This window comes from Mixophyes fleayi, chromosome 8, assembly GCF_038048845.1.
Source record: "Mixophyes fleayi isolate aMixFle1 chromosome 8, aMixFle1.hap1, whole genome shotgun sequence".
In the NCBI taxonomy this organism is placed as follows: domain Eukaryota; kingdom Metazoa; phylum Chordata; class Amphibia; order Anura; family Limnodynastidae; genus Mixophyes; species Mixophyes fleayi.
Genome location: NC_134409.1, coordinates 26,333,009 through 26,348,104, shown reverse-complemented (window position 1 = coordinate 26,348,104; position 15,096 = coordinate 26,333,009). Strand labels below are relative to the sequence as shown.

At 45.0% G+C, this 15,096-nt stretch overlaps 1 protein-coding gene across 3 annotated transcripts in view; it reads left to right on the top strand.

Annotated features, from left to right (window-relative positions):
* Positions 1-15,096, top strand: part of ASTN1 (astrotactin 1) — a 325,634-nt gene that overhangs the window by 175,926 nt on the left and 134,612 nt on the right. The gene's annotated exons all lie outside the window — the stretch shown is intronic.

Sequence of the window (15,096 nt, the reverse complement as noted above, 5' to 3'; positions counted from 1 at the left end):
ATATCCTCTTTTATAACTGTGATTGTCCCTGGAAAATTGGCAAATATGTTTTAATTGGATCCTTTGGTGAATTTGGCTTCATTTATTTCATTCTCTTTAGATTTCAGTTTCTGTTTATAATACTCATCTATAAATTCCCTACACAGTTGTATTGCTTTAAATAACCAGCCACAGAAGTGTTCCTGGAACTAGTTGGGATGTAAGATATGATTGGGCACTTGTCTCCTGGACCTAGCGATTAGCAGTATGGGCTATTGGCTAAGGACCACTATGATTGTACCCTTTGGGCACAATAATCTTCAGAATAAGCAACAGTCATTTATCAGTGTTGGGTCTGGAGGATGAACATGTATCCCAGTTGTGTTATATGTATATATATATATATATATATATATATATATATATATATATAGTAGCAACTAGGTTGCGTAATTTGACCTAAATCCAAGCTGCCACAGCATGTTAAAAAAGGCAAAACATTACAACATTGGGCACATTTTCAAGAGTACTTGCACGTAATTATATCATTCTGCAGCTTATGATTGACATGTGCATTCATGATACAGTCATTGAAACACCAGCTCAAAGATTTCAAATTAAAAAAAAATCAAGTATATCAAGAAAATGCCCGATATTTCATCTGCAGCCAGGAGACTTTGTTTTCTCTTCAGTTAAATTATATATTTTTTTTATATTTTCCTACTATCCTACTATGGAGCCGGTTATGCACTTGAAAAATGATTTAATCTTTATTGTTGAGATCCTTCATCCAATTGCACCTGCAGAAAATTAGCAAAGTGAATGGGAACTATTATATAAAAATTGGATTAAAAGTACCTATTATTAACACACAGTGTAGGCTGCCATCTTAAAGGCTGAACCAATATACAGTCATGGGCAAAAGTTTTGCGAATGACACAAGTATTGGTTTTTAAAAAAGTTTCTACTTCAGTGTTTTTAGACCTCTTTGTCAGATGTTGCTATGGTATACTGAAGTAAAATTACAACCATTTCATAAGTGTCAAAGGCTTTTATTGACAACTACATTAAGTTTATGCAAAGAGTCAATATTTGCAGTGTTGACCCTTCTTTTTGAAGACCTCTGCACGCTGTCAATCAACTACTGGGCCACATACTGACTGATAGCCACCCATTCTTACCTAATCAATGCTAGGTGTTTGTTAAAATTTGAGGGTTTTTGTTTGTCCATCCGCCTCTTAAGGATTGACCACAAGTTCCAATGGGATTAAGGTTTTGGGAGTTTCCTGGCCATGGACCAAAATGTCGATGTTTTGATTACCGAGCCACTTAGTTATCACTTTTGCCTTATGGAAGGTGCTTCATCATGCTGGAAAAGGCATTGTTCGTCACCAAACTGTTCTTGGATGGTTGGGAGAAGTTGTTATTGAGGATGTTTTGGCACCATTCTTTATTCACGGCTGTGTTTTTAGGCAAAATTGTGAGTGAGCCCACTCCCTTGGCTGTTAAGCAACCCCACACATGAATGGTTTCAGGATGCTTTACTGTTGGCATGACACAGGACTGATGGTAGCGCTCACCTTTCCTTCGTCAGACAAGAGTTTTTCCAGATACCCCAAACAATTTGAAAGGGGATTCATCAGAGAAAGTTACTTTACCCCAGTCCTCAGCAGTCCAATCGCTGTACCTTTTGCAGAATATGTCTGTCCCTGATGTTTTTCCTGTAGATAATTGGCTTCTTTGCTGGTCTTCTTGACACCAGGCCATCCTCCAAAAGTCTTCGCCTCACTGTGCGTGCAGATGCACTCACACCTGCCTGCTGCCATTCCTGAGCAATCTCTGCGCTGGTGGTGCCTCGATTCGGCAGCTGAATCACCTTTAGGAGACAGTCCTTGTCCTTGCTGGACGTTCTTGGGCACCCTGAAGCATTCTTCACAACTATTGAACCTCTCTCCTTGAAGTTCTTGATGATCCAATAAATGGCTGCTTTAGGTGCAATCTTACTAGCAGTAGTATCCTTGCCTTTGAAGCCCTTTTTGTGCAAAGCAACAATAACTGCATGTGTTTTCTTGTTGATAACCATAGTTAACAGAGGAAGAACAATGATTTCAACCACGACCCTCCTTTTAAAACTTCCAGTCTGTTATTCTAACTCAGTCAGCATGACAGAGTGATCTCCAGCCTTGTCCTACTCAACACTCTCACCTGTGTTAACAAGAGAATCACTGACCTGATGTCAGCTGGTCCTTTTGTGGCAGGGCTGAATGCAGTAGAAATGTTGTTTTTGGGATAAAGGTCATTGTCATGGCAAAGAGGGACTTTGAAATTAATTGCAATTCATCTGATCACTCTTCATGACATTCTGGAGTATATGCCATCATTGCCATCATAAAAAATGAGGCAGCAGACTTTGTGAAAAATAATATTTGTGTCATTCGCAAAACTTTTGGCCATGACTGTACATGCGAAATATGCAGCCTATCCTTCCACTAAGAGCCAGAGACATCACTGAGACATGAGATATATTGTAATAATCAAGTTGGAACAGGGTAAAGTTCTTCAGGTGATTCAACTAATAAGTTGCAAATGATGTATACGAAGAGTAAAAGGGACATTCATGACAGCTCTTTTGCTGGTTCACAGCGGTGTGCTGGGGGATATCAACCCCTTCCCTTATAGCACCTGCTGTGAACTTATACATTAATTAGGCGAATTCCGTGTCTGTATGACCCCTGACCTGCATCAGGTTGCCTGTTATTGATTTACACCATGTACTGCATTATATATAACTAGATAAGTGTACACAGATATACTAATAAAGTCTAAGTGTAACATGTTGGATATGCACATTGCTTTCTAAGAGCAGACTCTGGAACTTACAGCCATGGATGTTAATAGCCAGAAAAGATTTAATCTATAATGCTAGCCACACGCTGTGATATCTGTTAGGATCCAGCAGAGATGCAGGGCTGTGTAATCAGTCCATGCTGCTGCAGTGCATCTCACTTGCATCAGTAATGTGGCTTCAAAGTGTTTCCTTGGTGATCAGTTAGATTCATCACTGGGAGCAGCCATGTTGGAATGAGCTGTGTTCATTTATTGCATCTGTGACATTGTGTCAAAGATGCAATAATGCATTCCTGCCAACCGTCCCGATTTCAGCACTATCTTGCATAGGGACATGTTTGTCCCGTAGTTGGGAATGTTGGTGGGAAGGGAGATATCTAATGGACAGATTAGTGCTTCACAGTGCTAAGCAACCCTCTAGGAATGTGACCACGCCCCCGTCACGATGTGACCACGCCCCCTGTCCCGCTGCTGGGGACTGACATGTTGGGAGGTATGAATAATGCGTTCAGTTATTGCATTTTAGACACAGCTGTCAAACATTCATTTAGGTCTGCTGCTATTGAGCACATGTTCTTAAAAAGGCTTCCTTTTCCTGTTTCCTGTACTCTACCTGCTCCGACTTCTGGTTTGCACTTAAACCTTGCGCAATCTCTGCCTCGCGTCAACCTTTGAGCTGTATTTTGATTTTTGCTAGAACTCAGCCTGTCCTGACTTTTCTATTGGATTTCACTTCAGTTGTCCACCATTCTTTCTGGATGTTGGCTGGACACTGATTCTTGGTCTTCTTGGGCCTCATGTCCTAACCTCCATGATACTTGTCAACTTAAACCTCTACTACCTAGAGCTTGAGATCTGAGCAACTCACGCTCTATAAGAACAGTGACTGCTATGAAGACCTCTGAAAGCAGGTTCTGCAGGTTGAAGAGTTGACATGTCTGTATTGTACAATAACAATATCACAGGTGATAACGAGCATTTAGCACAATAATGTGCATATGTGTCACAAAACTTACCTGGTCCACACTCCTGTGCTGCTGATTTCCTCTGCCTCTGTATAGAGGTCAGCACTTCCTGCTTAGGTTGGTCACATGATCATGGCTGGGATGCGGCATATTCTAATCTGCAGAGTATATAAAGCTCACTCTGACACTCTAGCAGGGTCTGTCATGATCTGCCTACAGCGTATGCATTACATGCTGCCTTGCATGGCAGCTCCTGCCTTTTTGTCATTCTATTATTTGTATTTCTATTTTGTGTTCCAGCAGTACCTCTTTTTACCAGAGGTGCTGCTATCGTGCATTATTCTTGTGCTTAAGGAGTTAACCTGTATGTTCACTAATTATCTCATGCACCTGGGTGTGTCTCATTCCCCATATATATACCTGTTCCTCCCAGCAGTCATGGCTGGTTATTGTTGTCCCATCCTGTGATGTCCTTTCCTGTTGTCCTAATCCTGATGTCCTTACCTGTTGTCCTTACCTGATTGTTTCTGGACATTTCATGCTACTTGCTGCATCAGCTGGAACCTGGTATTTATCACTGCTCCTTATTACCTGTTATCACCTCTCTGCAAATAAACACAGAGTGTTTTTCACCGAATTCATGACTCCTAGCTGTACTTCTGTTTGAGAACCGTGACAGTATAACCAGCCCAAAAAACAGCTTTGGAGTCAGGTGAAAGTTTTGTTTTATTCTGGGACCTTTTTGCTGCAATCAAGTTTTTCATTTGTCTTTTGCAACATGTCTGTTTTACCTATCATGGAATCACCCCTGCTACAAACCTTACAAATGGACATTATATTGTTGCGCTCCCAGCTGGCCGGATTTTCCGCTTTGCTTTTGGACCCACTCAGGAGACTATCAGAGACGGTTTCACTGAAATCTAATGCTGTTGATTTGACCCAGCCAACTCTGTCTGCTGCTGAATCTGTGCCGCCAACACCTTGCAATAATACCATGTCAAATTTGCATTTAACTAACAACTGCAGTTTAACTAATGCCCGGTTCACAAGTGGGCCACGCCCCCATCTGACCGAAGTGGAGCGACAGCGCAGAGTAACCAACAAACTGTGTCTCTACTGTGCCAGCAATGCACATTTCTTGCAGGACTGTCCTGTCCGTAGACCACGTCAGCTTACTGAACCATCTCCTGTTGTTTCCTCTCGGCACTCCAAATCTGTTTATGCTCCAGCATTTCTTTTCTCTGCAAAGAGACCCAATCTGCCAGCTCCAGCCGCCTGTCCTGAGGCACCCACTCCCCCTGTCTCCTGTGCCGAGGTGCCAGCCTCTGTCTCCTGTGCCGAGGTGCCAGCCTCTGTCTCCTGTGCCGAGGTGCCAGCCTCTGTCTCCTGTGCCGAGGTGCCAGCCTCTGTCTCCTGTGCCGAGGTGCCAGCCTCTGTCTCCTGTGCCGAGGTGCCAGCCTCTGTCTCCTGTGCCGAGGTGCCAGCCTCTGTCTCCTGTGCCGAGGTGCCAGCCTCTGTCTCCTGTGCCGAGGTGCCAGCCTCTGTCTCCTGTGCCGAGGTGCCAGCCTCAGTCTCCTGTGCCGAGGTGCCAGCCTCTGTCTCCTGTGCCGAGGTGCCAGCCTCCAGCTCTGAGGTCACATCATCTGCCTCCAGCTCTGAGGTCACATCATCTGCCTCCAGCTCTGAGGTCACATCATCTGCCTCCAGCTCTGAGGTCACATCATCTGCCTCCAGCTCTGAGGTCACATCATCTGCCTCCAGCTCTGAGGTCACATCATCTGCCTCCAGCTCTGAGGTCACATCATCTGCCTCCAGCTTTGAGCCTGCTGCCACTGTGTCCGGTCCCGAGCCTGCTGCCACTGTGTCCGGTCCCGAGCCTGCTGCCACTGTGTCCGGTCCCGAGCCTGCTGCCACTGTGTCCGGTCCCGAGCCTGCTGCCACTGTGTCCGGTCCCGAGCCTGCTGCCACTGTGTCCGGTCCCGAGCCTGCTGCCACTGTGTCCGGTCCCGAGCCTGCTGCCACTGTGTCCGGTCCCGAGCCTGCTGCCACTGTGTCCGGTTCAGAGTTTTCAGCCGCTTTCTCTGTTCCTGAGCTCCAGTCTGCTCCAGAGGGGGCGCTGCCCTTCCAGTCTTCTCCAGAGGGGGCGCTGCCCTTCCAGTCTTCTCCAGAGGGGGCGCTGACCTTCCAGTCTTCTCCAGAGGGGGCGCTGCCCTTCCAGTCTGCTCCAGAGGGGGCGCTGCCCTTCCAGTCTGCTCCAGAGGGGGCGCTGCCCTTCCAGTCTGCTCCAGAGGGGGCGCTGCCCTTCCAGTCTGCTCCAGAGGGGGCGCTGCCCTTCCACTCTGCTCCAGAGGGGGCGCTGCCCTTCCAGTCTGCTCCAGAGGGGGCGCTGCCCTTCCAGTCTGCTCCAGAGGGGGCGCTGCCCTTACCGTCTGCTCCAGAGGGGGCGCTGCCCTTACCGTCTGCTCCAGAGGGGGCGCTGCCCTTACCGTCTGCTCCAGAGGGGGCGCTGCCCTTCCAGTCTGCTCCAGAGGGGGCGCTGCCCTTCCAGTCTGCTCCAGAGGGGGCGCTGCCCTTCCAGTCTGCTCCAGAGGGGGCGCTGCCCTTCCAGTCTGCTCCAGAGGGGGCGCTGCCCTTCCAGTCTGCTCCAGAGGGGGCGCTGCCCTTCCAGTCTGCTCCAGAGGGGGCGCTGCCCTTACCGTCTGCTCCAGAGGGGGCGCTGCCCTTACCGTCTGCTCCAGAGGGGGCGCTGCCCTTACCGTCTGCTCCAGAGGGGGCGCTGCCCTTACCGTCTGCTCCAGAGGGGGCGCTGCCCTTACCGTCTGCTCCAGAGGGGGTCCTGTCCCTCCAGTCTGCTCCAGAAGAGTTGCCAGTCCATGCGGTCCAGCCCGAGTTGCCAGTCCATGCGGTCCAGCCCGAGTTGCCAGTCCATGCGGTCCAGCCCGAGTTGCCAGTCCATGCGGTCCAGCCCGAGTTGCCAGTCCATGCGGTCCAGCCCGAGTTGCCAGTCCATGCGGTCCAGCCCGAGTTACCACTTGGTGCTATCTGCCCTCAGGCTTCTCAAAGTGCTGTCTGCTCTCAGGCTTCTCAAAGTGCTGTCTGCCCTCAGGCTTCTCAAAGTGCTGTCTGCCCTCAGGCTTCTCAAAGTGCTGTCTGCCCTCAGGCTTCTCAAAGTGCTGTCTGCCCTCAGGCTTCTCAAAGTGCTGTCTGCCCTCAGGCTTCTCAAAGTGCTGTCTGCCCTCAGGCTTCTCAAAGTGCTGTCTGCCCTCAGGCTTCTCAAAGTGCTGGCAAGCCTGCCGCCCAGTCCGGGCCAGCTCCCAAGCCTGCCGCCCAGTCCGGGCCAGCTCCCAAGCCTGCCGCCCAGTCCGGGCCTGCTCCCAAGCCTGCCGCCCAGTCCGGGCCAGCTCCCAAGCCTGCCGCCCAGTCCGGGCCAGCTCCCAAGCCTGCCGCCCAGTCCGGGCCCGCTGCCAAGCCTTCCGCCCAGTCCGGGCCCGCTGCCAAGCCTTCCGCCCAGTCCGGGCCCGCTGCCAAGCCTTCCGCCCAGTCCGGGCCCGCTGCCAAGCCTTCCGCCCAGTCCGGGCCCGCTGCCAAGCCAGCCGCCCAGTCCGGGCCCGCTGTCAAGCCTGCTGCCAAGCCTGCCGCCCAGTCCGGGTCTCCTGTCAAGCCTGCTGCCAGGTCCGAACCATCCGTTGCCAAGGGTTCCAAGTCTGAGCTGCCACCTACCTTTGAGGGGCACCTTTCTCAATTTAGTGCTCTACTGAGGTTTTGTGCTTCTTATTTCCCCTCAGTACCTAGCCTTGTCAGTGACCCAAAGAGGCAAGTTTTGTTTTTATTAACAAATTTTAGAGGAGAGGCTATGGAATGGGCGAACCCTTTGATTGAGACTAATCACCCCACCCTATCTGACTTACCACTATTTGTCAAGGCAGTGATCAACAAGTTTTCACCAACACCTCACGCTATGCCTTGTTACGGGGCCTCTGTATTGTCAGCAGGTCCACCCGTCTCACCTGGCCTAGAGATTTCTTTGTGCTCCACCCAATTGGTTCAAACTGCTGTTCCAGGGAATTCTCGCAAAAAGAAAAAGCGAAAGAAGAGAGCAAGGTCTACAGAGCTTGAACTGGCAGCTGGCATAGTCTCCTTTGCTCATCCACCCATGGACGAGGACTTTTCTGCTGGCCCCCCAATTCTGGACTATGATTCCGATGATTTCAGACATTTTTGGTAATTGGGCGTCTGGAATCCGCCCTTAAGGGAAGGGGTACTGTCATGATCTGCCTACAGCGTATGCATTACATGCTGCCTTGCATGGCAGCTCCTGCCTTTTTGTCATTCTATTATTTGTATTTCTATTTTGTGTTCCAGCAGTACCTCTTTTTACCAGAGGTGCTGCTATCGTGCATTATTCTTGTGCTTAAGGAGTTAACCTGTATGTTCACTAATTATCTCATGCACCTGGGTGTGTCTCATTCCCCATATATATACCTGTTCCTCCCAGCAGTCATGGCTGGTTATTGTTGTCCCATCCTGTGATGTCCTTTCCTGTTGTCCTAATCCTGATGTCCTTACCTGTTGTCCTTACCTGATTGTTTCTGGACATTTCATGCTACTTGCTGCATCAGCTGGAACCTGGTATTTATCACTGCTCCTTATTACCTGTTATCACCTCTCTGCAAATAAACACAGTGTTTTTCACCGAATTCATGACTCCTAGCTGTACTTCTGTTTGAGAACCGTGACAGGGTCAGAGCAATAGGTTTTGACACCAGTCTGACTTCCTGTTATGCTGTAGTAGCTGAGCTTTCCTGTGTTTTCCCTTGAATTGTTTCTCTACCTATTAAGCCCTCGTGTACCAGTCCTTGCTTGTTTTTGACCACTCTCTCTCGGATCCTAATTTTGTACTGCACTACTGCCTTTGAACCAGTTCCCGGATTACTGGACTTCCCTTCTGCATAATGATTTTGTACCTCGCTGCTGACAGTGTACCAGTCCTCGCCTTGCTGACCTGCTTCTGGATTACCTATCCTCCATCTCCGCTGTGTTACACCTAGTGGCTTTTCCGAGGCCCGTGACCTGCGGGTTCCGGGCTGCTAAGAACATCCCTCCTTGCGGCGGTTCTTGGTGAAGACTGGGAAATCCGTTAGACTCCGTCCCTCTACATGTCCAGCGCTAAAGCAGCCTAACACGTGTATCCATAACCTCAGGACTCCCTTCCTGATAACCACATTACACTATGATGCCCAGAAGAAATCAGAGACTCTCGATAATCTGGATTATCAGCATTTACCCACATTGGGCATGTGGGTAAATGCTGTCAGAAAATTGACCACTGCTGTGAGCCTGTGTATGCAGTTATCTTTCTGACTAATGTACCAGCCCACAGATACTAATTATAGTATAATTTGGTTGATTTATTTTAACTCTTCCATTTAATTTCATCTGTTGCTACAATTATTCATTATTGCGCCACTTTTGTGCGCCAATAAAATATATTTTAGACAACGGGGTTATAGAGTGTTTTTGGGTTGTAGAGTTGTATCAGGAGATGGACATTCAAAACCTGATAGTCTTTTAAGCAAAATGTAATATAGCCAATTGTCTCCTTTTTTGAATAGCTAATCGGTGCAGTGTTGTGTATTGTGACATAGAAACATGATTGCGGGGGCCTCATAGTAACTAATAGAAGCAAGTTACTTTTGTTACTTAAGTGTTATTCTTGTACATTTAATAGATTAGAACTTCACCCATTTTTATGCAAATACCAACAGCATGACTAGACACCATTACTGGCATGTACAAAAATTTGCATTCAAATGGAACTATGGGTGCAAGGAAAGATGAATTTCTCCCAAACTCCTGGGGATTTTGCTTTATTAGTGGAAGGAAAGGTTTATTAGATATAAATGGGTGGTGTTTAATACACAACTTTAGTATACTGATTTAAAGTTAGTACGTAGACTCTTTGTGTGCGTTAGCTGCAAGCAACGTTTTCTGAGCTTAATCGCCCACATGTGACCTTGACACAAAAGGACCCACATATTGTTTATAACTGGTGAGTTTTTCCAGATAGCATTAAAAACCTCAGTGTAACACCATTCTGAAGTCTTTCTATAGGAAATTTGTGCTCCCTGTGTTATTTGTGCTAATTGTTACAAATTCTGAGTGTTTTATTGAGGTGACACAATTTTGGGTACCACAAAGGATCCATTGTTGAGAGGTTTTACAGGATGCAGTTTTGTTATATATTATTTAGCACTCTGATCGTCATCAGAAAAAGTGATAGAGCAGAACTTGATGAAACACATCAATGAATAGTGACATACAAGTCAAATCAGGAATGACGTAAATCAGCAGAATATTTTTGTGATATATATAAGTGCGGAAAGAAGAAAAACAGAGAACGGTGAGCCTCAGTAGGAGGTAAAGACTCTGGTCGTAGGGTAGAAACTTTATGAAGAACTAATAGGGGAGAAAGCAACCACATAGTCCATAGACTATGAACTAGAGGCAGCTGACCCACATAGACATGAAGTCTGAATATTTATCCAAAGCCAACAAGATAATTTCGTCCATGAACATGTAAAAGTCTGTCTGATGGAACCATTCAGTAATTGGCAGAGGAAATGATGAGCACCAGTGCACTGGGATAACGGCTCTGGCTGCATTGTTCAAATGCAACCGGTACCTAATATCCAACTATATTTTTCGACAACCGGAAAACCTCCCTCCAAAATTGTATAACATTTACACATTACATGGTAAAGTGATCCAGGAGCCCTTACATCTCCAGCAGGTCCAGGAAACTGTGCTGTGGAATTTATGTAAGGAGGATGGGCATCAGTACCACCTGGATAATAGTTTGTATTGTATTTCCATGCAGAACTTGAAATATATTGGTCCAAGACACTTGAACATCTGCCACAGATAGATCTCTATCCCAGGACATCACAAATGGAACTGTAGAGGCAAAGAACTCATTTATAAATGCCTGAAATGGTATGTGTGGGGTGTTATGTGAAGCACAGAGAGTCTCAAAGTGGGAGAGGTCCCTACCTAAAGTCTTATCGCCCCCCCCAGGAATAAAGAAAAACTGTAAATAAGGTAACCCCAAAACTCTTTATCCTCCAGAGAATATTTATCCTGCCATATTTATCCTGCCATTCCGTGAAAGAGCAGAGTTGCCCATTGACCATCAGTTGCCAAAACTGAGAACCCCTACTAATGACCACCTTCTGAATGTCCCATGGAGTATACTAGGAGAAAATCTGATTAAATAGATTGGGAAACCATGGGGTGTGATGCTCCTCGGAGACACAAATACGTGTTCAAAGTTTTTCCCAAACCGCAAACGTGAGACCTACCATGGGACGGGACAGTTTAGGTAATTTGGAGAGCCAGGGTAAAATATGTAGAGGGGTATCTATAGAGGATGCAAAGTTATAGTAAGATATCACTTTTGAGATTCCACAAGTTCATTGTCTAAGGCCACATGTACTATGTGCACCACAGAACTCCATACTCCCTTTATTCTAACAGTATTTAAAAATTATGTTTCATGTTTTATGCTGGCAGGCCTGTGACCACAACCCTGTATATATATTAAATCTAAAAAAATTGACAAAGAATTTTAAACGGAAGAAACAAAATAATGTTCGCACTAGGGAGGAAACCTTCCTCATAAAGAACAATAATTAGAAATATTAATGCGTTTTATCATCAAATAAGGAGATCCACATAACTTGAGGGGTGCACCAACAACTCAAATAATCAATAAAGACAAAGGGGGAAGAGAAAGAAAGTTGTGGTTCAAGGGACAAGGGCCTTGTTCCTTGAACCACAACTTCCTTTCTCTTTCCCCTTTGTCTTTAAAGAATTTTAAACTCCTGACACCAATTCGGTTCTATCATGTTAAGCCCAGACCTACTGTATGTCGCTTATCCCCAAATGTGGCTCTGTGTACATATGTGTGAACAAGTCCTCAATACACTGTTCACAAACATGGGTCTGGCACAGGGGAAATTAGTGCTTCCATATGGCAAAGTTGACTATGCCATCAATAATGGTTTAAGTGACGTTTGCTCATACTTGCCTAGTTTCCCAGAATGTCCAAGAGACTCTCAACTTTTGAGAAGTTCTCCAGGACTCCTGGGGTGTCGGCAACACTCCTGCTTCCTCCCACTTTCAAGTGAAGTGTGCGAGACGGGGGCATTGATGATGCGTTTCGTCATGAAACGCATCATCCTGCCCCCGCTGCACAATGCAGCAAGATGAATGGAAGATAGTTGACAAGTATGCCTTTTCTATTTGTTTAAATATCACTAATTTCCATGTAGTGTTTCTTCAAAAAATATATAAGTCATCAGTAAATCTGTATCCCAGAGAAAGTTACTTGCATGTACTTATGAAGCCATTTGCTTTACATACTGTACAGGAAAATATGGCACAAAATCGAATCTTGCGGAAGCTCCCCATCCCTGTTGAAACAATAAACAGTTGTTTGTCCATACATGTTGGAAGCCTCTGAATATACTACTATATTTAGCCAGTAATAGCTCCATAGAGCCTTAAGTAGGTCCATGTTCCCTGTTGAGCATGTACCATTCCGTGCTGCCCCACTTAACTGTAATGCCGCATGTGTTCTGTGAGTACGCTGCATGTTTTATGAGCAGGGAATGGAAGCTATCTATACAAATTCTAACTTCAAACAAATTTAATTTTTTCTTTAATTACTTTAATAAAAGCATGTTAAAAAATAGGACGAATAAGAGTCTATGGTCAAGCGATAACACGCACTACCATACAAGCAGATAATCCACTTATCCACACCACTTTAGCTAGGTCCGAATTCCCCTGATAGTCACTTATGCATCCCCACCCTTACTTCCTCTTAGTGACACATTGTTAAAATCAAACAATAAAAACTAGTGCCTTAATTAACCCCTTCACCATTGAGGCGTTTCTCGACCCTATGCTGAGCATTTTGGATTCAACACATATTTATTTAATGCTTGCTGAGTAGTCTAAACATAGGACGAATAAGAGTCAATGGTCAAGCGTTAACACGTACTACCAGTACCAGAGTTTTATTGGTAAACGTGTAATGTATGGAAAACACATTTATAAATGCATTATTCATTAGTATTTTTACATTATTGGAAAACACTTTGTGTGAGCTTCTAGATTATAGTCTATATGTGATTTTTTTATACAACAAGGGTTACATGAAATTGCCATAAAGAAGTAATACAAACAAGGTGATACCCAGAGCCCCTAAGAAGCAGTCCACAGCTGCTGTTGTTGTTTATTTATTTTTTGTGTTCCTGGATTTATTGATCGTCATTTACAGTTAGGAGACAAGCAAAAAAAGAGAGGGGACGGGCAAATTTAAAATATGCAGATAGATTTAGAGTTGCTAGGGGGCGTGTTCTAGCTCAACTCTAATGCAGTATAAAAATAAAGCTGTCCACTGTGCTACACCGAAAATCAGCCAGTATTTTAACTGCATGCAAAAAATGTAATGTATTTGCACCCCTTGCTTTGTCCAGGATTAAATGTGCACCTTTTTTAGCTTTGCTCCTAACTGTAAATATAGCCCCACGTAATGCCCACCGTGGATGGTTAAACAACCAGTTTCGTTGCCATGTAAATGACTTATGCCTCTTTAAACCACATTGATAATAAAACAGCTCTGTGCTTCTAGATAAATTAATAATGCAGTTGATTAATTAGGCTCAGTGCCAACATGACAGATGTTTGAAACACAAACTTTTCTATATTTTACAACCCTATTTTTTTTTTTTATTCATGATACATCATGCTCCATATTTACCTAGGGCAAAATTGTTGTTGTTTTTACATTGCCACTCTGTGTGCTATGTTGTAAAAGAAATATTCAAGATTTATCAAACAGAGATTTAACAATAGGAGCTAAAATGCACCATGGAAATGCAAAGTTTGCAGGAAAAAACAGGTTTATATGTTCTTTAGAAAATATCAGATGCCTGATGTTGTCAATAATGTTTAGTCTTTTGATCGTGTCTCAGCTTGACTTGTAGAAATGAATTGTGGGAGCTATTCACTAAACAAAGTGTTTTGCTTCTCTATGGATCCAGAGCTTTTATACACAATAAGATATGGCTCTTGTAGAGTAAAACAGGAACTAGTAATTATTATCTACCCTTAGAAGGTGATGCTATCAAGTATTTGTGTGTTGCTACATGAAAAAACTGCCAGTATTTAACTTATGTGCAAAATAATAAACTAATTTGCACCCCTTGCATTGGAACATGGTTTGTCCTGGAAAACATTTATTAATTTTTTGTCTTATTTTCCCTAATGACTCAAGCCCTCTCTACTCTTCTCTGGCAGATCCACAATATTGTTAGCCATTGTACCCATTGATGACAAGTATGTGCCAGATTTGCATTTTTACTGATAAATTTGTCGTAAACCCACTTATAGGCATACTTGCCAACTCTCCTGGAATGTCCGGGAGACTCCAGAAATCCGGGTTGGTTTCCCGGACTCCCGGGAGAGCAGGCAAGTCTCCTGCATCCGGCAAATACCTGGCCAAAATAATGTGATTTGCGGTGAATCGCGTCATTTTGGCCACGCCCCCCGCATGAAAACATCATTTCTGTTGCGAGGGGTGGGGCCAAAATGACGCAATTGACCGCCCCACCCACCCTCTAGTCACGCCCCCTGTCCGGGTTCTCCCGGACGTCAGTGCATAAAAGTAGGCAAGTAGTCTTTAAGAAATACTTTAAAAACCCTCATTTGGCTATTTTGGGGGCAGGATTTAACTTTTTGTAAATTTTTATGGGTGAGAAATATTTCTTAGGAACTGGAAATAATAGAAATTAGTTTTATTGTAGCATAGGACCAGACCAGCAGATAATCCACTGATCCACACCACTTAAGCTAGGTCCGAATTCCCCTGATGGTCACTTATGCATCCCCACCCTTACTTCCTGTTAGTGACACATTGTTAAAATCAAATAATAAAAACTGGTGCCTGATTTAACCCCTTCACCACTGAGGCGTTTCTCGACCCTATGCTGAACATTTGGGATTCATCACACATTTATTTAATGCTTGCTGATCGAAATAAACAGGGAACGGGACATACACTTTAAGCTAATTTATTATATCCAAAATCAAATGTTTGCACGTGGGTGTAGTGTAAAGTATCAAATGCTCTGATCTGCCCAGCTCCAATCAGAGTAAACTGTTTCATACCTACCGAAATTGAACAGAATATCTCACCCTTTGTAATAACACTGGTACTGCTACTCCCAGAAATGACAGT